Raw genomic sequence first — 26,103 nt, 5'->3', positions numbered from 1 at the left:
TTCTATCTCTATGTCACATTTCCTTTACCCCCAATTTAAAACAATTGTCTGTCATCGGCTCATCCAAGTTCTTCACCTAAAAGAGGAGTGTGTCTCCATCAAGGCCTCCATGGGGGATTATTGGATAAAGAGGCAGATCAGGAAACAGACAAAGTTCATGCCTACTGCTCCAAGCAAAGATGCGGCTTGCAGGCAGATGTTTTCTCTGACAGCTCTGTCTTACAGCATGGGAATGCTGATAAGCACTGATGAAAGAGTGTATGTCTCTTTCTTGTTGTTGGGGTTTGTTTTTTATTGTTATTTTTTTTTTTTTTTTTGTGATACAAGCAGTGTCTTTACATTAAAAGTGTGTTTGAACCAGCAACCACAATGTTTTCAGATGATTCCAAGTTGAATGATCAAATGATCTGTGAGCTGAATGGCTGGCTTACAAGCAAAAATAAGACCTAAATAAATTAAGTCTAACAGAAGCAAAGGCACCAACATCAAATTAATTGACTGATTAATCAGCTCATATCTACAAATTAACTGCCTGTGTTTCTTTTGTTTCACTTCAATAGAGTGAAACAGAGTCTACTTACTTTTTCAGCAGCCTTGGAATTTCTTAAAAGCCATTAACTATATCAACCAGCTACAAGGTAAATTACAATATTACAAACTTTGATTTTAAGCAAAAATTGGTTTGAACTAAACAGACAAAGCCCCGAAACTGTGAACTTACCTGTTTTGATGAGAAAAAGAAATACAATAATATATTACTACAGAAAAACATTTTGTAATGTGGGCTGCAGACTTCAACGAAAATATATTCTATTTAATAACAACCTTGTAGATCTGTCTTTAAAAGTTTATAGTTACCATTAAGAATCAATCCCCCTACAGAGACAATTAATTGGATCTTTCCTGTTGCTCTCCATAATGTTACTTTTAGCTATACATCATTGTCCAAGCTCAGAACAATATATTAGCAAGAAAACAATTGGCTCATTTACATTAATTAGCAGAGGTATCAGTCAGGAACATTTCAGTGGTATAAGAAAGGCAAAAAAAAAAAAAGTCAGACAAAATTAAGGTTCAGTAAAAGTCACTTAAAGTTAAGTGCTGTAATTTGCACTCTACTTAATATTGTTGTGAGGTGTTTGGTCATTTCCAATTTTCCTCCATATAACTCATTACTACTACAGTTTTTTAAGGTATTAAAATAAATCACAAAGCCATCAAAATATATTAATCATTGAAATGATTTTGAAGATTAGAGGGGGAAAAAAACCACCACCCACAAATAGAACATAAAACTCTCACACAATGTCAAAGTCTGTGAATAGCAGAGTGCCATAATGTGTGCTCTTTATCAGGCCATACTTAAGTTCAATTAATCATGCTAAGCCACTTGTGTGAGTTACATTTAATAATTAAATAGCAGAACTTCCAAGAATCAATGTTTCAGTTTAGTCTTTTTACAGTAAATGTCTCCATGCAAAGATTCAAATTGATTCTGGCCTTTAAAGGGGTCTTATATCATAAGGAATCAGATTTCCCTTGATCTTTTGAGATAAAAGAGTCCACTGTGACCTACCATATGAAGACATACAATAAGTTCAGATATCTTTCTGAAGGACATCCTTCTTAACGGTTCAAGCTGCATATTTCAAGGTGGACCGTTTGTCCTGTTTTGAACTTGTCACAATGTAAAAAAATCTTTGCAAATATTTTATCTAATTTGGACAATAAAACTGCATCTCGTGGATGTACACTTTGTGGCTCATTTCAAATGAAAAAAGTGTTTACACAGAGGCAAACCACCAATTAAATGCCAGTATAATAAGGGTAAGAGAAAGAAAATTGAAAACGTTAATATTAAAAAAATATTATGACTATATTGGAGTAAAAGTAAACTATGATTCGTTTAAAACAATGAGGCTCATAGACATACTGAGACTAATGGAAATGCTAACAGACTGCTTTCACCAAGGATTATAGACCTGCTTCATTAAAACTAATATATCTGTTGGCTATTGTCTTAAAGTAATCCAGTCAAAGAACATTAATTATGCATATTGTAAGCAGAACATTTAAATAATCACCAGTTTAACATTTATAACAACAGATGCAAAAACAAAACAAAAAAAAGTAACTGTAAGAGAATAGTTGTACATATTCCTCGTGATGAAATCATTAAACCATCTGTTTCCTATCTTTTAATTTGCCCACAGAGAGATATCTAATGTAAAATGTATGACAACGTTAATATAACTGTAAGATGATTTCTCCCTCAAGGCATGACAGTTATTCATATAATCATATAAAAGAGAAGTCTATTATGCACTTAGTTATGTCCACCTAAGTCTTTTTCACAATTTGAATGAGCAATTCTCTCAGACTCTTGAACAAACAATGATGCTGTACCTTTGAAAATTCTATAAATTAAATTTTGTTTACTGGCATTCTACACACTGCCATTCATTAACATAGGACTGCTGAATGCTGAATATGTGTTGATATACACATGGGAGGTGAATTAAATACACTAACTCTTATGACATTATAAGCATAACAGATTATGAATGAGCTGATTTTGCTTCATTTCATGCATAGAGCTTTCTTATAGCAACATTTTAGCCAGTGAAGACAGCAAGTTTGTGTTGAGTGATCTAAAGTCAGCACTTGAAGAAAAAAAAACTGTTAAAAGAGATTAACTGATATACTGAGTGTTAAAGAGAGGAATTAACAGGTCTACTACTGATGGCAGACTGATGGAGGCAATGGTATTATTGTGAGAGAGAAGAGTTAATTAGAAGTTAATTTTATTGTATAGCACATTTACAACTGTCACAGTGTCTGGGTTGTGTTCCCTGGGTTTCCACTAGGTGTCCTCAGTTCCCACGGTGATTATCATATTATCACTTCCTGTCTCCTTATTTGGTCACCTTCCTCCTTGTTTAGTTAATTGATTGTTCCCCACCTGTCTCCTGTTTCCCCATTATCCTTTTGTGTATTTATACCCGGTCTGTCTGAGTCTGTGTTACGGAGTCCTTGTTTAATGTTTGAGAGTTAATTCATGTCCGTCGCTTCTTGCCTTGCTTTGCCTTGTCTTCGTGTCTTGTTTCTGTTATGTTTGGATATTCTGGTTTTGACCAGAGTAGGATCCTACTGTGACGGAGTCCTTCTGTCACGATCGGCGTTACAGGAAACACAGGAGAGGGAACCAAGCCCTGACTCTGGTCAAAACCAGAATATCCAAACATAACAGAAACAAGACACGAAGACAAGGCAAAGCAAGGCAAGAAGCGACGGACATGAATTAACTCTCAAACATTAAACAAGGACTCTGTAACACAGACTCAGACAGACCAGGTATAAATACACAAAAGGATAATGGGGAAACAGGAGACAGGTGGGGAACAATCAATTAACTAAACAAGGAGGAAGGTGACCAAATAAGGAGACAGGAAGTGATAATATGACAAACACCGTGGGAACTGAGGACACCTAGTGGAAACCCAGGGAACACAACCCAGACACTGTGACAACAACAGCCACCAGGCTGACCAAAGTGGTTTACAAAAGAGCAAGAGTTTTACCACTTACACAGAAAACAGACCAGACAAAAATGTAAAACCACCCGTTAAAAATTACCATATCACAGTAGTCAATTCACTAAGGAAAACAAATAGGTTTTTAACAAGGATTTAAAAACAGACAAAGAAAGGGCCCTTCTAATCTCTAAAGGCAGGGTATTCCAGAGTCATGGCCCTGCCACCTCAAATGCACGCTCCCCTCTACTCTTAAGCTTAATGTGAGGGACCTCCAACAAAGCCTGGTCATGGGATCATAGGCTTCTAGACAGAGTGTAGAGATGAACAAGTTCAGATAGATAGACAGGAGCTTGGTTATGTCGGGATTTATATACAAAAAGGAAGATTTTAAAGTCTATTTTCTGACAAACCGGCAACCAGTGAAGAGATCTAAGAATTGGACTGCTTACGACACTTTAAATGAAGTCTGGCCGTAGTGTCTTCGATGAGCTGAAGACACACAAATTGAGAATATAAAGAATTGCAGTAATCTAGACGAGACATAACAAATGCATGAACATCCATTTCTAGAGTTTAGGACTGAGAGCATTTTTCATTTTAGACAGTAAACAAAGCTGATAGAAACTGGACCCAATAACAGAAGAGATGTGTTTATCAAATTTTAAATGCTGGTCAACTAGAATACCTAGGTTCCGCAATCTAAAAACAATTTCTAACTCAGGGCTTATACACTGAGAGTTCTCATTTGGAACGAAAACAATTACCTTGGTCTTGTCTTCATTTAGGAAGAGGACATTTTGGGCTAGCCATGATTTAACCTCCTCTAAAGATTGCAGAAGCTACGTAATCACAGTGGAATTGTTTTTCTTGATTGGTAGACAGATTTGAGTGTCATCTGTGTAGAAATGAAAAGACACACTGTGTCACACTCAGAGCCCAGAGGTAGCATGTAAAGAGAGAAGAGGGAGCTAAAATAGAGCCTTGTGGAAGGCGACAGGTCAGAGGAGCAGGGGAAGAGGAAAAATTACCCAACTTCACTAAAAACTTTCTCTTAGACAGGTATGACTGAAACCATTTCAGAACATTTGCTTTTAGACCCACCCAAGACTCTAATCTAGATAATAGTGAGGAGTGTCCTATGGTGTCAAAAGCAGCCGATAAATCTAAAAGAATAAGAACCACAGAATCTCCGGAATCAGTAGAGAGGTAAATATAATTTAACACTCTCAAAAGGGCGGACTCAGTGCTGTGAGCAGACTTAATAAAACCAGATTGAAAAACCTCAGAAATACAATTACTGGTCAGAAAACATTGAAGTGGATTCAGCACAATTTTCTCCAAAACGTTAGAAACGGAAGGTAAAACAGAAATTGGCTGAAAATGTTTTAGGACAGAGGGATCTAGTGAAGTCTTCTTGAGCAGAGGAGTGACTGTAGTGACCTTAAGGTTGGCTGGAACAGAGCCAGTTTGGAGACACTTATTAATAAGAGACACCAAACCTTGCCCAATCGAAATCGATAATTAATTTAACCCTTTCACGCATAGTGGTCACTACAGTGGACAGCTATTAAAAAAGCATTTTCTTGAATTTGCACGGGTTTTTATGGCAAAGTTGCACATCAATCTCTTCATTGGACCCTGGTGCATCATCCTATAAATTGCAACCAAGTGGCAAGCCTTTGTGTTTCGATTTTTTCCCCCTCCAAACCAAGATGGCCAAGGGTCAGTCAGACATGCCAAGTTGCTCCAGAATATCCACCCATTCCTTCTATCCTAGGAGACTCTTGTAGGTAAAAAAAATATTGCAGCATAAAGCAATATCTAATGAGTCATATCACAGTAAAATTTTCCAAGTTTTGATTTTAGATTGAGAGAAAACTCTGATTAATCACATGTCCACTGTAGTGGACGTCATGCATGCAATGGCTATATTTCAGCTACAATTCATAATTATAATGTGAATATTGTTTTTGAAATTTAAAACTTAAAAACTTAATATGCATTGACTTTTTCTACTGTAAATAAATGTATTTGTATTATTAGAATGTAATTTTCATTGACATCGAAAAAAGTCATGTGATTACATAATGTATGACACTTGTAATGCATTACTTTACTTGTTAGATCAAAAAGTAATCTGATTTTATAATGCATGTTATTGTAATGTGTTTTTTTACTAATAACATCAAAAAGTAATCTGATTACGTAATGTATGTTACTTTTAATGCGTTTCTTTACTCATAACATCAAAAAGTAATCTGATTACATAATGCATGTTACTTGTAATGCGTTTCCTTTCTCATAACATCAAAAAGTAATCTGATTATGTAATGTGCATTATTGTAATGCGTTTTTTTACTCATAACATCAAAAAGTAATCTGATTACGTAATGCATGTTACTTGTAATGCGTTTCTTTACTCGTTACATCAAAAAGTAATCTGATTAGGTAATGCACATTACTTGTAGTTAATTACTTGTTACAACCCGAATTCCGGAAAAGTTGGGACGTTTTTTAAATTTTAATAAAATGAAAACTAAATGAATTTCAAATCACATGAGCCAATATTTTATTCACAATAGAACATAGATAACGTAGCAAATGTTTAAACTGAGAAATTTTACACTTTTATCCACTTAATTAGCTCATTTAAAATGTAATGCCTGCTACAGGTCTAAAAAAAGTTGGCACGGGGGCAACAAATGGCTAAAAAAGCAAGCAGTTTTGAAAAGATTCAGCTGGGAGAAAATCTAGTGATTAATTAAGTTAATTGATATCAGGTCTGTAACATGATTAGCTATAAAAGCTTTGTCTTGGAGAAGCAGAGTCTCTCAGAAGTAAAGATGGGCAGAGGCTCTCCAATCTGTGAAAGACTGCGTAAAAAAATTGTGGAAAACTTTAAAAACAATGTTCCTCAACGTCAAATTGCAAAGGCTTTGCAAATCTCATCATCTACAGTGCATAACATCATCAAAAGATTCAGAGAAACTGGAGAAATCTCTGTGCGTAAGGGACAAGGCCGGAGACCTTTATTGGATGCCCGTGGTCTTATGGCTCTCAGACGACACTGCATCACTCATCGGCATGATTGTGTCAATGACATTACTAAATGGGCCCAGGAATACTTTCAGAAACCACTGTCGGTAAACACAATCCGCCGTGCCATCAGCAGATGCCAACTAAAGCTCTATCATGCAAAAAGGAAGCCATATGTGAACATGGTCCAGAAGCGCCGTCGTGTCCTGTGGGCCAAGGCTCATTTAAAATGGACTATTTCAAAGTGGAATAGTGTTTTATGGTCAGACGAGTCCAAATTTGACATTCTTGTTGGAAATCACGGACGCCGTGTCCTCCGGGCTAAAGAGGAGGGAGACCTTCCAGCATGTTATCAGCGTTCAGTTCAAAAGCCAGCATCTCTGATGGTATGGGGGTGCATAAGTGCATACGGTATGGGCAGCTTGCATGTTTTGGAAGACTCTGTGAATGCTGAAAGGTATATAAAGGTTTTAGAGCAACATATGCTTCCCTCCAAACAACGTCTATTTCAGGGAAGGCCTTGTTTATTTCAGCAGGACAATGCAAAACCACATACTGCAGCTATAAAAACAGCATGGATTTGTCATAGAAGAGTCCGGGTGCTAACCTGGCCTGCCTGCAGTCCAGATCTTTCACCTATAGAGAACATTTGGCACATCATTAAACGAAAAATACGTCAAAGACGACCACGAACTCTTCAGCAGCTGGAAATCTATATAAGGCAAGAATGGGACCAAATTCCAACAGCAAAACTCCAGCAACTCATAGCCTCAATGCCCAGACGTCTTCAAACTGTTTTGAAAAGAAAAGGAGATGCTACACCATGGTAAACATGCCCCGTCCCAACTATTTTGAGACCTGTAGCAGAAATCAAAATTGAAATGAGCTCATTTTGTGCATAAAATTGTAAACTTTCTCAGTTTAAACATTTGCTATGTTATCTATGTTCTATTGTGAATAAAATATTGGCTCATGTGATTTGAAAGTCTTTTAGTTTTCATTTTATTAAAATTTAAAAAACGTCCCAACTTTTCCTGAATTCGGGTTGTAGATCAAAAAGTAATCTGATTAGGTAATGCATGTTACTTGTAACACATTACTTTACTTGTAACATCAAAAAAGTAATCTGAATGGGTTATGCATGTTACTTGTAATGCGTTACCCCCAACACTGATCATTTCAGATGAGATTGAAAAAACGTATCGCTAGGTTTTCTCAGAGGAGGGCTATGATAGAAATGTGCATGTCCATCTTGAACATAATCATAATTATCAGCTAATAAGGGTAAATCTCCATACTCTGGTGCACTGGAGGCTCCCTGAGTGGTTTCCACAGTTGTACCTTGACAGGCTGTAGAAGATTCTGATGGAATCACGTCCTCATGTTCTGATATAATAGATACGCGAAGTGCAACTTGTATGAAGTTGTATGAAGCCATTGCAATATTTTGCATTTATATTTTTTGCATATATTTTATAGTTTTCACATTATTTTATATAATTGCATTGATTAGTTTGTTAAATTCACATACTTTATCTGTTTGATTATTGTCTTATATTTAATACAGTATATCTTCAGTTTAAACCAACCGCATGCTGTCCACTCAAGTGGACTGAAGATCTCTTTGAAAAATTTGTAAAAAAAAATAAAATAAAAATCAATTCTTGTTTTTCATGCCCTAAGAGCAATAAAAACACATAGGAAAAAAATCCTGACTGAGGATATCATAATTCATGCGTGAAAGGGTTAAAATAATTTTGGGTGAATGATATCGCTAGAACAGAATGAAGGTTTAAGCTTGTCAATCACCTCCTTCAATTCCTGGAGGTTGATAGGTTCAAAAGCATCCAAGAATGCAGAGGCAGATGACATGATTGAAGAGATAGTTAAAGTGGGGCAGAGGCTAAGTCTTAAGTTAGTAATTTCACAGAGAGCATCCAGAGGCAACAGGCAGTGTTAACAGAAGGATTTTTTAACAGACTAAATAATTGAAAACAAAACCTTAGGTTTAGAGTGATTAGTTTCAATTAGATTAGAAAAGTATGCAGCTTTCGTAGACTTAGCTGCAGTCTTGTAAGATGTAAGAGAATCTCTGAACATTTGAAGAGAGATATGAAGCCTCTCATTTTTCCATTTATGTTCTGCCTTTCTACAGTTTTGTTTTAAGAGACAGGTATCAGAATTTTACCACAGTACAGATTTTGGTTTTGTCTTGTGAGGCTTAAGGGCGGCAGTTACATTTGCTACCTTAAGACAGGCAGAATTCAAGAGGCTAAAATGTTGATCAGCATCCAAGTCAGATAATGGTTGATCCCAGTGCAACAAAGTACAAGGTGGAATTTGTGCTAAACTGTGAGAGTAGAAATGAGAAAGATTTACAGGTGTATTAGAAAAATTTTAGAGATCTGGAGGAGATAATATAGGCTTATGGTCAGAGATCATAAAATCTGAGAGAACAATATAAGTCACATCAAGCCCATATGAGAGTACAAGATCCAACGTGTGTCCTTGAGTATGAGTAGAGACATTGATCCACTGGGAAAGATTAAAAGTGTGGATAATGTTAAGAAAGTCATGTGATAAGGGGTTAGATGGACAACAAACTATTAAAGTTGATCATAATTTGTGGCAATATTGCCGATAAGTTCAGTGAAATGCTGTATAAAATCCTTAGTAGAGTGAGGAGGGTAGTAAATCACGCTTAAACAGACAGGACCATTCCAGTCTAAGTGAAGAAACTGAGCTTCAAAGCAGGAAAAGTCTGTTACAGGGACCTAATAACAGCATGCAGAGAGAGAGTTCTTTAAAATTGTTACTATCCCACCCCCATCCGTCAGCAGGGATCAGATCAGAAAACAGAGTTAGATCTAAGAAGAGACAGAAGTAATGACTGAACAGAATGATGTATTTCTGTGCACAGCCAGGCCAGGTGACATAAGGTCACTGGCAAAGTGCTGAATCAGTGCTTGAAGCAGACAGGTATACATGCCAAAACATAACCAGTAGACATTCTCAAAATGAGATAAATGCATACACTATGAGTCAAAAGGTTGGACACGCTTGACTGAATTTATTTTTCACATGGTCTTAGAAATGCTTTTGATCTGCAGGCTTATGCCTAAATATAATGTTTTGGGTGAGTTGCTACATTTTGCAGACATGCAGTAGAGTTGTCCAATAAAACTGCACATATAGACCATTTCAAAAATGAGCCAAAGTGATTGAAAAAAGAAGAAAAAAACTGTAATGTCTTTACTCTTATTCTGAAAATGTGTGTGTACACAAGTGCAGGCTCACTACAGAAACATTTTATAATGGAACTTTGCGTCCTGCAGATAATGACTGAAAGCACAATGACTTCACTAAAACCTTTCAAAATCTCCCTTTCTTTTAATTACCTCTCGCATATGTACTTTGGACAAACAACACTGATGTTCACTCAAGAAAGTCATTTTCATTTCATTTTCAGTAGTGACTCCTTTTAGCAAAAATACATAATTATTTGAAAATTGCTTAATAACCAAATGCATCTGCTCATATCTATTCATACTGTAAGCATGTTTTTATTTTTATTTTATTTTTTTCATGTGGCACATGTTAAATCAAATATCGTGTTAATTTGTTCTGTTGCTTTTATGCCATACAAATAATTTGTTTATTAAGAGATTGTATGGTGATGGTGATCAATGACTCTGAGGATGGAGAGAGAGAGAGAGAGAGAGAGAGAGAGAGAGAGAGAGATATGTGTCTCAATTCTGTCTTTTGTGTCTCTGCAAATGTGAAATTGAGATGAATGAGACCAGGTAAACATTTCAAATTAGGGAATAATGGAGAGAAAGAGAGCATGTATATCAAGGAGTATAGAGAGAGGCAGGGAATGTAAGAGATAGAGACAGACAAACAGAGTGTCTAGAAAGAAAGATAGATAGATAGATAGATAGATAGATAGATAGATAGATAGATAGATAGATAGATAGATAGATAGATAGATAGATAGATAGATAGATAGATAGATAGATAGATAGATAGATAGATAGATAGATGTTCTTTTTAGTGAATTAAAAACTGATTGTAACTAATGTATCCCAGTTCACAAATAAATTAATATTTTGAGTCATTTTAATTATATCATTTGAAAATGCTGTATACAATTATTAAAATAGAAGAGTAATCTGGCATTAGGATGCTCAAGACAGGAGAGTTTGATGGTTTGTCTGACTCTACTGAGAGTTGATTTGTTTTTGCTTTACTTATTCCACATATGGACATTGAAGCAGCAATTGCTTCCCCACATGCTAGAATCTGATTATCAAAAACTGGAGAGGAATTTTTAAGTATATTTATTAAAATTCATCATGGTGGAAGCACGATCCATCGGGGCATACGCATACTCGACTAGCACATACATTTTCATATCATTCACATATCAAATCAGCTTTGGCCAGTCCCTCAGCACCTCCACATGCCGGTGTGGAGAAGAGTTTCTGTGTAGCTACGGCTTCACAAAGGACAGTGGTGAGAGATACAGTGAAAAAAAATGATTATAGTATCTGATTAATGTCCAAATATAGACAGAGCTAGCAGGGCTGATCTAACTGGTTGAAGAGTTACGCATGGGAGGGAGAGGAAGGCCATGGATGAGACAAAGGTTGATTCACTTTGCACAGACACAGCTGCTCTTGAAAAGAGGGAAATGAAAATAACCCCATATAGCTTGATGGATGGGAGAAACTAAATTATGAGGGGTGCAGGTCATTTCTGATGTTGCCAGGAAGTCAGTCAAAAAAGATTTGAAGAGAGAATGCAACAAACCATTTTCAGAGCAAATGTAATGAATACAGTAATTTAACTGTCACTAATTACAAGGACAATCAATTATTTTTCGGTCATATTATGAACAGATGCCAATAGGTAATTAAACAGTCCGAATGGCCCAAAAGGTTAATGAAAGAACTTGCTTGGAAAGGTCAGGACATCCTGACAATGATTTTGTAAGCTGTGTTAACTCATTTCATCTGTGAGGTGCATTTACTCTGATTGGAATCAAATATTTTCTCATTATCAGCAGAATTGCAAGTCAATTCAAAGATGTAAATGACTCACTATAATTAAGCAGTCAAAGCATGGTGAAATCATTATTTGCCATGTATAAGTTATTGGTGCTTGTTTTATTAATAATTCAAATGTAAATTAAAGCCATTAAAAACTAATCAATTGAGATTTTTTTGTATTCAGTAAGGATGCTGGAAAACCTCTCATCCATCTCCAAGCAAACAAAGCTTCCCAGTCTTGAAAAACACATGTGTGATGCAAACTTCTGTAATGGCATCCCTTTGTAATTCTGATGCAGAATCAAAATATTGAACAGAAACCACAAAAAATACAGCTTGAGTTTATACTGCCAAGTTTTGCACAGGTATATAATTGTGACCCATTTGTTATAATTAGGCAGACTTAATAGTGTGAATCTACAATTTTCATAGTCATGGAAATAAAGAAAACTCTTTGAATGAGAAGGTATGTCCAAACTTTTGGTCTGTACTGTATATGAATAAATTTTTCAGGATTCTTTGATAATAAATATAATTCAATTACCAAATTTTGAAATTTTTAATATCTTTTGAATGGTAGTGTATCACAATATATATATATATATATATATATATATATATATATATATATATATATATATATATATATATAAAGCAGCATCAACATATTAATAAAAACTAATAAGACACTAAAGACTTAAGCAACGGCTGCTGAAAATCTTAAAATACATTGTTATTTTAAAATAACATTTCACAATATTACAGGCTTTACTGTATTTTTATCAAATAAATGCAGCTTTGGTGAACATAATTCATAATTATTCTAAACTTTTGACCAGTAGCGTTCTTGTGTTTGCTATTATTGGGGTGAAAATACTGCAGTACAACATCCGTATATAGTACAATAGTCTCCCTGCTACTTAGAAAAATCCATCAAGAAGTCTTTTGTATATATATTTGTTCTGCTTTTGTGTTTGTCTTTCTCAGCAACACTTGCAACACACTTGCACTGTTGCATCATGAGCAGTTGGCAAGAAGCAGGCCAAAAATATCAGCAATCAAAGCAGAGAAAGATGTGGCACAACTAGGGTGATTTAGACAGCAGGTGAGAGACAGATGGAGAGGCATCACATGCGATTGTGATCTTTGATCACTCAGCCATTAACACTGCAAATAAATTCTTCTGCTCCCAAGCCCTGAGTCAAGTGAGAGAAACAGAAGAGATAAAGTAATTTAATCTGTTTAATAATCCTTTGACATAGTTTACTATCACTGATAACAAGTATAGGAACTTATGGCCAGTCATATCACATATCATATCTGTGAAAATGTGGACTACTGAGCATGTTTGCATCATATCTTAAATCAATGTTGCAAACAAATTAATATGAGTTGTGAGTAAAAGAAATAGACTGCTACTGAGTTTCTGGGAATATTATGATTCATACAGGTGATGTTGAACTATTAATGATTGATTGCACATCAAAGTAAATAGTGTAAGCTTTCTGAAATAAACATAACATTCTTTCCAACATAAACAAATAATGTCAAATATCTGCATTCCATCGCAGCACATAAATAAATAATGTAAGTAGACTTGTTATATAAAATGTTAACAATAGTGCAATATGAAAAAAAACTTTTGAAATTCTCTTTTGAAAGGATTTCCACTCAATATCCAAATGCACAGATAAACCGGAGTTTATAAACTGGAAAATAAATGTGTATGGTGCTCATTTAGTCATTTCATGTGACAATATCCACATAGATGCATTTATAGGCTTGGTTACGTGCCCAAAATGCTGAAATGCTATCTCTCAACTGGCCAACTGAGACTGGAGGAGTCTATTATCCTGGTCCTCGTGTTTTTCATTTCTTTTAGATGGGTTCCTCATGCCCCAAGTGTAATATAGAGCAGTGGTTCCCAAACTTTTCCATTCCACGACCCACCTAGACAAGTGTAATATATTTCACGACCCACCAAAATATTAAAAAAAAAAAAAAAAACAACGAGTGAAATTACTTTAAACCTAATCTTACTTAAAATTTTTATGACAGAAATTAAGTATTTAAGAAAAATAACCATTTTATTTTAGAGTACAACTGAAAATTTCACTACAAATTTACAAGTTTTAATTTTTGTTTACTGGCGTTAAAATATGTAGTGTCCATAAAAACGTGAAGCAGGCTCACTCCAGTGAAGTGTGATCTGCGCTGCTGTGTTTTGTTGCATTCATGATCCTTCCGTGTGTGTCGGCGAGAACGGAGCACAATCCAACACTTTTTTAGAAAAGCATAAGAAGCAAAGCAGAACTATCTAAAACAGTTTGGAGATTAAAATAATTGTGAAATAGGTAAAAAAAGACCGATTGAACCTTTTAATGACATTGCTCTGAGACCTTCAAAACACGCAACGCACACGGACTTAATTGCAATTTGAAAATCACACTAAGGATATTGCAGTTCATTATTAATGTTGGTGGGCTATATCGTTGTGATGAGTGGGTTCCCAGTTCCCGCCTCCTTCTTCCTGTGATTGTGAAGATTTTAATGTTTTACACTGGTGCCGAAGCCAGGGAGGAAGGAGGGGCGCGCTGCCGAAGATCCTTCGCCGCTGGGGTGAATCCGCAGTGCCATCGAGCAGGGCGAAGGAGTCTGCCGCCGAGGGTGCTCGATGTGGTGGGCTGGAGTGAGTTGCCGGGGGGGGGGGGGGGGGGCCAACTCACTCCAGCCCACCGCCTCGATGACTCCTTCGTGGAAAGAGGTGGGAACCGGCGGACAATCAAACAAAGTTTTAATAACCAAATAAACACAAAACAGCGCGACAGCCCCTCTCGGATGACTGCCGTGCACAAATAAAAAACAAACACAATAACAAAATTAGCTGCAGCCAAGTGACTTTGTGCGACCCACCTTGTTCCATTCCGTGACCCACGAGTGGGTCGCGACCCACAGTTTGAAAACCCCTGATATAGAGGACATAACACGGGTTAATTGAGATTTTTTTCTCTCTTCTTTTTTTTCCCCTCTGCCACAGATTGCCACCGCGTGCTGAACACAGAGACATGACTGGAAGGCATCATTATGAGGGTAGCAGCCAGGCTTTACACCCGTTTTTAGAAATGTGTTAAGCAAAGAAAGGTGGTGTGATATGATATTCCTTGAGCATAAACCTGTTCCCGTATCTCAGAGGAATTCATTTACAGCGACTCGTTAACTAAAAGCTTTCCAGGTCAAATTAAGTTGACTCTTTCGGAAAGGTAATGCAAAAAGAGCACAAGTTCATAAAATTCTATCATCCAGTTCCAGGAAATAAGACCAATACAAGACTCCATGTTTATTTTGTTTCGTTTGTTTGTTCGTAACAGTCCAGGAAAACGTCCATAAGGGTGATTTTGCACCGATTTGGGATGGCACCACAAGGCATCATTCACTTGCAGAATGCAAGCTCCTGGAGGGTGCATAAATCTGAACTAGTGAGTTTAGGTATATTGGTGCAGAGCCAGTTTGTCTTGTAGGCAAACATCAGTAGCTATCGGGAGCCAATGCAAACTGATAAAGAAAGGTGTGACGTGGGCTTTTTTTTGGGGGTTTGTTTGAAGACCACTCTCATGTCTGCATTCTGGATCAGTTGCAGAGGCTTGATAGTACATGCAAGAAGGCAGACCAAAAGAATATTACAATAGTCTAGTCTGAAGAGAGCAAGAGCTTGGACATTTACAGGGCAATGGCGCTTTGGGGGCCTTAAAAATGCACAATTTCAAATTAAACTCACCTAGAAAATGATACTATTATTGTCCTTGTGTTAACAAACAAAAACGTAGTGACGTCATGTGCAAGCGTATATCGTGTTGTTCAGTCTATAGGTATTGACAGTGTTTCTTTACAAAATGACATCGACAAATACTGGCCTGGCATGCATCATACAGCTTCTTTAGTTGTTTTCATGGATCATTTTGACAATGTTGCCTTATGGAGGTGAAACATTTCGAAAACGCAAAGGAAAAACATTGTTGCCTTGTAAAGTGTAAAGTAACCTTTATCGGGTAGATACTGATCATTACAGCATTAGGCGTTGTTCACACAAAACATGTTTCAGGTTTAAAATGTGAGACGCATGGTGGTGGAATTAAACAGAAGGTCTAGAGATTAATTTAGAGTCTCGTTTAACATTAACGGCTAGCACATTTACATAGAAATGCAACAGAAAAGCAGTGCAGTGGAATGCAAAAATGCATTCTGTGTGAACAGTCCGTATGACTGGGTTTTTGTTTATGTGTATTTGAGAGTGAGTAATTCTGAAGAAAACATGCAGACCAGATGCAGTAGCTGTGTGACAGAATGGTGTCGCATATGCCTGGATGCTAGATGACGGTCTCCCCGTGTCAGCCCAGCTTCCAAACCCTTTCCACCATCTCTGACACACTGTCAGAAACAACAGGGCCACCTCTAATGCAAGCAGATGTAATTGTAGAGTCTGAAATAGAAAGGAAGCGTGCTTGCAGAACAATGAAATGGCTCAGTCGATGTAAAAAGCCACAATGAGATCAATAAATATTCATGTTACTTCTCTATTAGGAAAAATGCATCCTTCTCATATACAGTAGTCCATTATAATGTAGCTGAATCTAGCAGGATCGTGAGTTCCATTCCTTGGGAACACATGTACTGATAAGAAGGATGTATTGAATACACTTTAACTTGCTTTGGATAAAAGCTTCTACCAAATGTATGTGCATTATTGGTTGTGACTGGTGGTGATGTACATGCAATATAACAGCTTTGGAGTCTAATGATCCACTTCTTCCACGTGACATTTGGACACAGGAAGAAACAAGAGATTATATTCACAATGAAAGATATCCCATAACTGCTATTAGTGATTTTCAAACACATACTACTTATAATAGTCCAGTCTATCTTGTCCAGTCCAGTCAATCTTGTGGTAGAATTGAAAAGCTAATGCTCTCCTACCAGCCTGAGCAGCCATGAGGAACTCTAAATCATCTACTCGAATGTTCTACAACCCGAATTCCGGAAAAGTTGGGACGTTTTTTAAATTTTAATAAAATGAAAACTAAAGGAATTTCAAATCACATGAGCCAATATTTTATTCACAATAGAACATAGATAACGTAGCAAATGTTTAAACTGAGAAATTTTACACTTTTATCCACTTAATTAGCTCATTTAAAATTTAATGCCTGCTACAGGTCTCAAAAAAGTTGGCACGGGGGCAACAAATGGCTAAAAAAGCAAGCAGTTTTGAAAAGATTCAGCTGGGAGAACATCTAGTGATTAATTAAGTTAATTGATATCAGGTCTGTAACATGATTAGCTATAAAAGCTTTGTCTTAGAGAAGCAGAGTCTCTCAGAAGTAAAGATGGGCAGAGGCTCTCCAATCTGTGAAAGACTGCGTAAAAAAATTGTGGAAAACTTTAAAAACAATGTTCCTCAACGTCAAATTGCAAAGGCTTTGCAAATCTCATCATCTACAGTGCATAACATCATCAAAAGATTCAGAGAAACTGGAGAAATCTCTGTGCGTAAGGGACAAGGCCGGAGACCTTTATTGGATGCCCGTGGTCTTCGGGCTCTCAGACGACACTGCAGCACTCATCGGCATGATTGTGTCAATGACATTACTAAATGGGCCCAGGAATACTTTCAGAAACCACTGTCAGTAAACACAATCCGCCGTGCCATCAGCAGATGCCAACTAAAGCTCTATCATGCAAAAAGGAAGCCATATGTGAACATGGTCCAGAAGCGCCGTCGTGTCCTGTGGGCCAAGGCTCATTTAAAATGGACTATTTCAAAGTGGAATAGTGTTTTATGGTCAGACGAGTCCAAATTTGACATTCTTGTTGGAAATCACGGACGCCGTGTCCTCCGGGCTAAAGAGGAGGGAGACCTTCCAGCATGTTATCAGCGTTCAGTTCAAAAGCCAGCATCTCTGATGGTATGGGGGTGCATAAGTGCATACGGTATGGGCAGCTTGCATGTTTTGGAAGGCTCTGTGAATGCTGAAAGGTATATAAAGGTTTTAGAGCAACATATGCTTCCCTCCAAACAACGTCTATTTCAGGGAAGGCCTTGTTTATTTCAGCAGGACAATGCAAAACCACCTACTGCAGCTATAACAACAGCATGGCTTCGTCGTAGAAGAGTCCGGGTGCTAACCTGGCCTGCCTGCAGTCCAGATCTTTCACCTATAGAGAACATTTGGCGCATCATTAAACGAAAAATACGTCAAAGACGACCACGAACTCTTCAGCAGCTGGAAATCTATATAAGGCAAGAAGGGGACCAAATTCCAACAGCAAAACTCCAGCAACTCATAGCCTCAATGCCCAGACGTCTTCAAACTGTTTTGAAAAGAAAAGGAGATGCTACACCATGGTAAACATGCCCCGTCCCAACTATTTTGAGACCTGTAGCAGAAATCAAAATTGAAATGAGCTCATTTTGTGCATAAAATTGAAAACTTTCTCAGTTTAAACATTTGCTATGTTATCTATGTTATATTGTGAATAAAATATTGGCTCATGTGATTTGAAAGTCTTTTAGTTTTCATTTTATTAAAATTTAAAAAACGTCCCAACTTTTCCGGAATTCGGGTTGTAGTAAGTATACTTGGTTGCTTGCCCAAAAGTGTGCCAGAGCCACGAAAAAGCAAAAAAATATTCTCTCCTCTATATGGTTCACAAAATGCATTGCAGCATGCTTTTTTCTATTTTTTTTTATTATTATTATTTTTTTAATTGAATTTATAAACTAATTTCTTATTAGTTTTTTTTTTAAGTTTTTTTTTAAGCAAGAATGCATTTAAAGTAAAAAATACTTTTTTAAACATTATATTTATAATAATCATGTGAAGCTAATGATTACAGTAATGGGTGCTGAAGGTTCAGCCTTGCTATCACAGGCATAAATTAAATTTTTTAAATATATAAAAATGAAACCATATTTTACATTTGTAATAACATGTCACACTGTTACTGGTTTTAATATGTTTTTGAGCATAAGAGACATTTAAAAATCTTAATACCAAACTCAAACATTTGAACAATAGTGCAGATAGATAGACAAAGGCTCCTTGGATTTATTGTGAGTTTCTTTCTGTTAATCACAATCATTTCAGTGTATTGTTTTGAGGGGGATCAAGGCTGAGTCTGGAAAACAAAAATGCCATGCATCTGTTTCACAGATGAGTCATAAATAAGCTTGTTTTTAGAGGAAAAGGTCATGTTCAGATGAAATACAGCGACATGCTAACTCACAGATTTTATCTCCAAACATTCATTAAGGTTGGTTTATGGATATTAACATATCTATCACTTATCAACTTAACTCACTGAGAGAGACCAACATTGATATTGGTTGTTTCTTTAGTCTTCTGGGCCAGATTGTATTCTAGGGATCCAAACCAAGAAAAAAAACACAAGATCTGAATCAAATGCCCCAAACGAAGTAAAAGAAACCTAATTAAAAGTAAGGCACAGCTCTCAGCCAAAACGGAACACTAATCACCATAATGTGCCTTCTCTCCTTTTTCCGTTTGCTAAGTGACTACATTTAAATGAAACAACTATTTACACTGTATAATGAAGTATGGTTTTTTGTTTTTACATTCATTTGTTGTATTATGGCAGAAAATTGCCAAGACTTTAGTAAATATCTAAAAACAGTATTTTATCATAAGAAATCATTTGGAAATCAATCAGGGACATATTCTGTGGCTGAAGCATTTCTATGTGGGATATTCAAATAAAATATGGAAGTCACATATAAATGTCTGTCTGTTGTCTATTGCAGATATCTTGCTGGTTGGCAGACCGTCTCCTTCTTCTGTCCAGATGAGTCAGTCTTGTCCTCTGTGTTCATGTCTCACTAAGCAAGTATATTTCAGGTGAAATGAGATACCTCCTCTGCATGTACTCTCAGGTCTGATTCATGGAGCCTGCAGGTAGCGGGGGTGAACTGCATAGTTGTTTGGCACTTTTTGATATTAGGAGAATCCTGTAGGGCAGACTAATAGAGAGGGAGGAGAGGACAATGATTAGAAATGGCATGTCTGCTTGACAAACAATAAAGGCCGGTCCTAGCTCTGACTCACAGGATCAAGAGCGTTAGAAGCATATGCTCTGACACAAGCTGGATTTAACAGGTGGTGTGGTATATTCTCAAGTTTGGAAGCTCTAACTTTACTGAATAGGATTAAACGGGTCATATGATGCTTTTTTAAAGATCATTATTTTGTGTATTTGGTGTAACAGAGTATGTTGACATACTTTAATGTAAAAAACAACTATTTTTTTGCCAATACTGTACATTATTGTAGGTCCCCTATGCCCCGCCTCTCTCAAACGCGTCGTTTTCTACAAAGTCCCTCCTTCCTACAAGTGCAGTCTGCTCTGATTGGCCAGCTAACCCAGTGCATTGTGATTGGCCGAGCACCGCAAACACTCGTCAGAACTGTAACGCCCCTTTCCATAATCACAAGCTTCATCTTTCAAAATAAATATAAAGACACTTAATAATGTCCTTAGTTTTACTAGTTTTGTTTAGTTCAATCCGGAAAGGGGAACAGACACAGTGATGAAGCTCGTATGTGTTTGCAGTACACAAGCCACGGAGGGTTAAGACAGCTGACTACACTGTGACCCTCTCTCTCTCTTTCACACACACACACACACAACACGCAAAACTCTGCATTTGAACATTCAATAGCAAATACTTAAACTAATAACATACTAACTTCCAGTAGCTGATTCAGAAGTGCCAGATTGTCGTAGTGAAGTCAGAATTATATCCTCTCCTAGGTTCACGAAACGGTCGTCCATAAAATACATTGTAAGTAGTTTTAAAGATTCCTAAATGCATCTACTTTCAGAAGGCCAAATAAAGTGCTTTCCATTGAACTGCTTTTGTAGTTTTGATAATCAATTTATTTGTAATGAACACACAAGTTATTTTTACATTTGATTGTTTTTCATACACGAATGCTTTAGATATAAAATGATAAATGTAATGCATTTTTTGTTTCTTTCTAGGCTACTGGTACCATTTTTTTTGTTGTTGTTGTTGTTGTTGTTGTTGTTTTTTGCATCTGTTCTTATTTATAATAGCAAAGATAAAATAAAAATAGCTATTTTCTGATTATTAATGTATTAATTAATAATAAGAAAAGACAGAGGACTTCACTATCGACTCCAATATTTTTTTTTTATCAGATTCCAACAAATCATAAATCATTTTTAAGGTCTTGGAGAATAAAATTTTGACCACCATTTTTTTTTTTTTCGTTTTTTCCCCTAATTGCTCATTGTGACTCGTTTTGTTAGCACGAGTCACATTATTCTCATGAGGAAATACATGTGGAGGTGGTAAATGACAACAACGCATGCGCGATGTTTCAGGCGGCATGGCAAGTTTAAAGACATGAATCGGATATGGGTCACAATTGAAAGAACGTGTAAAAGGACAGCCAAAACATTGGATATAGACAACAAATCAGAATTGGGCATCAAGACCTGCAGTGTAAACGAGGCCTTAGATAAACACAGCATCTCCCTGACATGACTGCCTTTTACATTCATTCTTCCATTTAGCTTTATTTTAATTTCAGTTAAATACTTACGCTTATTTATTTTATTAGTTGCTAAAGTAACATTCCTAATTTTTTTTATTTTAAACCAATATTTTTTATTTTATTTTATTTTATTTTATTTTTATTTATTTTTTTATATATAGTTTTGTTTTTAGTTTTAGTTAACAATAACACTGGGTTTTTATTTACTTCTTATTTATTTTTATTTTATTTATTTATTTTATTTTTTGCAGTATTTAATTTTTTGGGTGAACTATCAAAATCTCGAAGGCAGATCAAATTCAGCATATAACGCAGTTACTCTCAACACTCTCAGACCACAATGAACAGACCAGTATTCAGAGAAACTCTTGAGATATACTTAAAACCTTTAGAGCAATTCAAGCCTGCTATTTTTCTGAGCAGTCTGGTCTGAATGTTCTTTTTGATCCTTGAAAATATAAGCATTATTTTTCTCTTTTGGATTTTCCAGCCATTTTGCAGGATTTTTTAAGGATTTTTAAACTTAAATAAGCAAACTTCATTGTCTAAAATGATTTTGTTCTATTTTGTCTGTAAGCTTGAAAGCCCAGCAATCCTGCCACAATGGATCATTTCTAGATTGCTGTTCCATATGTGCTACAGAAACACAATCATTTCACTTTAATTGTTCATTGTTTGGTCCTTGAGCTGGGCAAAGTGTTTCTTTGCTCCACTGCACTGTCTGAACATCCGGCCATGGCCCAGCGGGCCTGCTTGTGTCCACATTTTTCATGTCAAGGTTTTGTGCAAGCCTCTCAGCTTCACTGAATAAAACATGAGCTCTTCTGATGTTCTGAAAACACAAGAAAAAAAATCAATACAAATATTTTTGTCTCCACATTTTATTACTTTTCAAGCATTAATATGTGTTTGGTTTGCAAAAACATGTTTGCTTTCTGTTTTTAGATTTTGCAGGTTTAGTTTTTAATTATGGAAGAACAGCTTGGTCAATATTCATATTTTCATAGGCTTCACAAAGTCATACTGGTATTTTGAGAAAATGTCTCTGTGTTTTATTTTGTCCATACAATGAAAGTCATTGCGTTCCTGTGTTGTCTGGGACCCCTTTCACTGTCATGGTAATTAAAAAACGGGAAAAAAAAATTACATGATTTTAATTTTAAAGAGAACCAACCCCTTTAAGACTCTGAAACTGTAAAGTTTAAGTTGTGTATGTGTGTGTCCTTGTTTTAGTGTTATGTACATGTTTAATAAATTATTCAGCTAAAAGCAAATGTTTTCCTGCGTGGCATTGCAGATTTTCCAGAACATAGTGTGCGCAGCACATACACATAAGCACAAACACAACTAAAAAAGACACCGTGCCACTTTATATTGTTCGCCTGTAAATGTGAAAGGACATCTGGGTTAGTTGTGCCATGTTTTCCAGACATTTGAGATAATTGAACAAATTACGTGCAGGTTGTGGTTAGGCACTGGGGTCAAAATAGCTGTTAGTAGTAAATGCGTATGCCTCTATGCCTTTCATTAATTGTGAGAATAGCTGTTTTTGCTCCTCTTTTCCTGTTCAGTAGTCATTAGTCACTCGACAGGCTCGCCGCAAGCTCTCCAGCCCACCAGTTAAGTCTTGCACACCCTAAAGACAAAGAAAGGAAGAAAGAAAAAATGAAAAAACATGCCTAATGACAGCTTCATGTTAGCATGTTAGTCTGAATGTCACTTTAAATAAATACACAACGAGAATGATTGGCTTCCCTAATCACAACAGCAGTAATTCATAAATCTCCAACTTTCTCAAATAACACATTTACATTTCAAACTGTTGTTTTTAGACACCACACCTGAATACAAATCACACTCTTGTAAATTCAACATTATTTTGCAGTTTATATGGAACAAGCACGAGTGGAAACAGATTTCAAGATTTCAAAAGAATTGTCAGGTGGTGTTTTATTATTATAAGCATAATTTTTCTGGCAAAGAGTGCACCTGACTTGCATACATCAAATCCCACCTCTTTTCTTTCACTGAAAGGTTTTCAAGAATTAAGCCTTATTAGCTTAGGCCTGGCCTTCACAGGATCACGTGCATCCAGTGGATAAATGGAAAATATCCACACTGTGAACTTTGTGGATGTTTAATAATTTCAGTAATAATAATTTTAAATATTAAAATGGGCTGTAACAAGATCAGAAAACAATAATAATATTTTTATTATTGTTTATTATTGAAAGTTTCTACTGAAAAGATTGACTATGAAGTTCACGAAGCACTGTATTATGCACTGTTTATATGTGTGTATAAACAACACACTACTAACAAGCAGGCAAATGACCAAACTAGGGTTGCAAAGGGGTGGCAAATTTCCGGAAATTTCCTTGAATGCTTGTACAGTATATTTGTGGTATATTTCCATGTGGTACTCTTCCTTTTTTTCTTTCTTTCTTTCCTTACAATCAGAATGTCACTTTTTTGGTCATATAAATATAAGCATTTGCACCAAATAGCATGTGGAACTGAAAAAATATTATTCAAATATTTATAACTTATAAAAGGTTAAATAATCAGTCCTATTTATAAAAAAAAAAAACAAAAAAAAAAAAAAACGATTCAGATTTCAGACTATTATTTCATATGATAGGCATTGCAGGGTTAATGTCAGCATGAAATACCTTTGGACAGCAAAATATATGCTGTTCAAATCTATAATGGTTGTAATTCACCGAATTTGTGCATGAATACAATAGTGCTATAAATGTTTTACAGAAGAGGAAAGCCGTCCCACTCTGGCCAAGAGTAGGTTTGAGGAAAGCAGTCATTTATAGCAAACACACTTTATCTTTTAATTGATCTGTTGAATGATTGTGAGCGGATTCATAAAGAAAATTTAATTATGCAAAAAGATCACACTTTCTGGTCAGACATACAGAGGAAAGAATGATTTCTTAACGCTGCAATGAATCCGTCAGAGGACTCCTTAGCTGCAACCACAAAAATGCCTCACCTTTCAGCCCAAACCAATGCTGACAGCACAGCCACACAAAGCTATTTCAGTTTGTCTGAAGAATTTCCATGTCATTTAGAAAGACTGGATGGGTCTTGATCACTCCTAGATTAAAGTCTGCTAATGGAGAGCGGAGCAGGCCAGAGAGCAGGTGTTACCATGACAAACGGGCCGTGAGTGTAATTGCAGGGGACAGGAGTGTTGTTTGTAAGAGCCCATATCAATGTGTTAGAAAAGCCCTGCAGTGAGTGTCATCCGTGGATTTCTCTTTTTGCACCAATCACAGGACAACAAATAGCCCATTCCGTTTCATCCATAAGAGACACTTTGAATATTAAGACATAATGGAACAATTATAGAGCACTTATCAGTAAACTCAAAACTGTATCTTCCTTGTATGTGTTCTCCCAGAAAAGGTTGGACTTCACGTTTAAATACACAGCCAATCCCCAGATAACCAGTCAACAGCATCTATTTTCAATGACGCTTTGATGCCTTTGGGCACATGCTGTGTGCTGACAAATATGCAAATTTCACTGATAACTCCAGTAGCCAATAGGGAGCCAGAATGAAAATGTGCTTTGTCCTTATACTCCCAACCACTGACAACAGAGAATAACATTCACAACTAATGTGTTTTGCAGCACTTGTACAGTGTTACAGGGAAAGATGGTCCTCATTCCACAGAAAGCTCTGTATGATTTTATGATTTCAGTTTTAACTGTGTACATAATATCTGATCAAAAATAATATTTATTAAATATATCTATATAATAGTATATTGTAACTAACTGTTAAGTGTGTATTGAAATAGAAAACTATAAAAAAAATTATTCATTAAAATAAAACTAAAATAAAATATAAAAGTGAGATGAAAACCTTGAAAAAATGTAAAGTAAAAAACCCTGATATAAAGCTGTATTACGGCTAAATATAAGTAATAAAAACTACAAAAATAAAGATAATAGAAGCACAAAACAAAATGACTAAATTAAAATAAAAATAAAATAAATGGCAATTCAAAATATTAAATAATATCATAATAATAAATATAAATAATACAGTCACTGTACATAAATTTTCCGATGACATGTTTTTATTATTATTATTTTTGTTTGTTTGTTTGTTTTTTTGTCTAGTAGTGGTTAGGTTTAGATTAACTGTAGGAACTCGAAAATATTAGTTTAAAATATAGATGCATAAATATAATATGTTATAATTGGTTTATAAAGAATTTTAAATTTTTAACGATAAGCATATTTGCATTTGTTTCACCATACTGTATATTCAAATGTATTTATATGAGTGAGAGTGCTGATATTTGAAAAACATTCTGAAAGTTGTTTCAGAAGCCAATGCAGAATTGACATTTGATTACTGAATGAATCAGTGTTTTTGATCATATTAAGGATTCAATAATTTGCTCAATGAAAGTCACTTGATGTAACTGTCATAATAATGGAGTAACTTAAATAACTGATCACTGAAAAATCCCCAGCACTAATGCAGTCTACTTGAAAAGAGCAAATAAAAATCCCAGTGTAATATATGCATAAATTATGGATTTAGAAATACTATAAAGGAATAATAGACTAATATAAACTGTCTTCACTCCAAGGCATCCCAGGGATTCATCAGGACAGATGGGAGTGTTAACAGGACAGGAGTAAAGCAAACATGTCAATCTTTAATGTTTTTTTCAGTCTAGCACTGGGGAGCTTAATATTTACATTGGATGATCTCTGGGATCTTTGGAAAGGAATGGCTATAATAAAATGGACTAAGATTGTGGCTTTGAAAACCATTAAAAAGTCTTGTTTCATGAACAGGTGTCCATGAAATCATCTAGAGGCAACCTATGGATTATGGTGCAGCAACAT

This window comes from Carassius carassius, chromosome 8, assembly GCF_963082965.1.
Source record: "Carassius carassius chromosome 8, fCarCar2.1, whole genome shotgun sequence".
Taxonomy (NCBI): domain Eukaryota; kingdom Metazoa; phylum Chordata; class Actinopteri; order Cypriniformes; family Cyprinidae; genus Carassius; species Carassius carassius.
This window is presented reverse-complemented; position numbering follows the sequence as displayed.